The following is a 1,425-nucleotide window of genomic DNA, read 5'->3' as shown; positions in this document are numbered from 1 at the left end:
GAGATGGGAATGAGAACAAAGTCCTAAGGTTTCAAGAACTTCCAAAAGAATATTATCTGGCTTGATAAGACTAGAATTTATATATTTTACTCTTTTGATAATTTTTGTTTTCATTGTTTATACAGAAGCCCTAAAAAGGACCCTAATCTCAGTGCTACTTAAACTGCATCCTGACCTTTCCTGTCTGTTAGGAGCAATAGACCCTGCTTGCTTGTCCTGTACAAGATCCACATGAGGAGGCCAGGGACTTCCAATAGATCCTACCATTCTCTAGAAATATGCATGATCTGATCCTTTGAAAATCTTTTCTTCTACTCGTGGTGGCTCATACATGTGTCAGCTTGAGATGTCAGAAGCTTGGCTGGATCTGCTTGGTGATTCCACGCCCTGGGGTGTGGGGGCCCCACCCTACAGTGTCTTGGCCCAAAAAGGGGTTGAGCAAGGCTCCCCCCCACACACACACACACACTTCCTTGGAAGACCTTGATTGACTCAGCCGCACCACTTCAGAGGAGCTCCGGTCTTCGAAGTCAGTGTAGAAGAAAGCGAGAGAACCTTGATAGATGCCACAGCTGCTGCTCCTCCTCTACTTTCTGCTGTTCTCCACCACCTCCTCTGCTTTCTGCTGTTCTCCACCACCATAAACTCCTTCCACCTTGGAGCCAGCCAAGTATGGACTGAAACCTACACTAACTGTGAGTGAAATAAACCTTTCCTTCCTTCACTTTGAGTGTGGAGTATTTCTTCCAGTAACGAATGAAAAGTAACTGAAACATGACTATTCCTTGGAGTGAGGAGAAAAGAGTAGAAGACAGAGAAGAAATCTTTTTCCCAATCATTTACTGCTTGTTTCTAGTTGTATCCTATTGAAAACTAAAACAAAAATGAAACAAAACAAAATATTCATTCTACCTATGCATACTTTTCTTTCAACTAACTAAAGATATCAGTCAGGCTCTATTCTTCAGCCTTTCTTCTTTCCACTCAGAATCTTAAGTTTCTTGGACCATGAAAAAAAATAGCTTGATTGGTACAACAGAAATGGTTTAGATCTCATCTTGTGGAAAGACTAAATTCAAATCTGAGCTTTGTCACTTGCAAGCTATGGATTTTGGAGCAAGTTAAGCAACATTTTTTTGAGTTTTCCTGTAAAACTGGGATAAGTTGTCATGTTGGGATCATGAAGAACGAAGTGCCTAGAATTATACTGCAGCAATAACTGGTAGGTAATTAGTCATGGTTAGCTGACTGCTGTTATAAAACCACCCCCAAATGTCATTGACTCCACATAGTAGAAGTTTAATGTTTTCACACATCGAAGCCAGCTGTGTTTCTGATTTGGTGACCTCCTCCACGTGATAAATACACACCCCAGTTCTAGTTTTGTTCCTCTGTCTTCTGGCTCAATGTCTCCCTTTCAGTTTC

At 41.3% G+C, this 1,425-nt stretch overlaps 1 long non-coding RNA gene across 1 annotated transcript in view; it reads left to right on the top strand.

Moving 5' to 3' along the window:
* The window catches only part of LOC111815783, a 6,673-nt gene extending 6,210 nt beyond the window's left edge, over nucleotides 1-463 (top strand). The window contains exon 3 of the long non-coding RNA XR_002820425.1: nucleotides 126-463. This is a non-coding gene — a long non-coding RNA (uncharacterized LOC111815783). The remainder of the gene's footprint in view (nucleotides 1-125) is intronic.
* Nucleotides 464-1,425: the final 962 nt, after the last annotated feature.

This window comes from Octodon degus, unplaced genomic scaffold, assembly GCF_000260255.1.
Source record: "Octodon degus isolate 3935 unplaced genomic scaffold, OctDeg1.0 scaffold00021, whole genome shotgun sequence".
Taxonomy (NCBI): domain Eukaryota; kingdom Metazoa; phylum Chordata; class Mammalia; order Rodentia; family Octodontidae; genus Octodon; species Octodon degus.
This window is presented reverse-complemented; position numbering and strand designations above follow the sequence as displayed.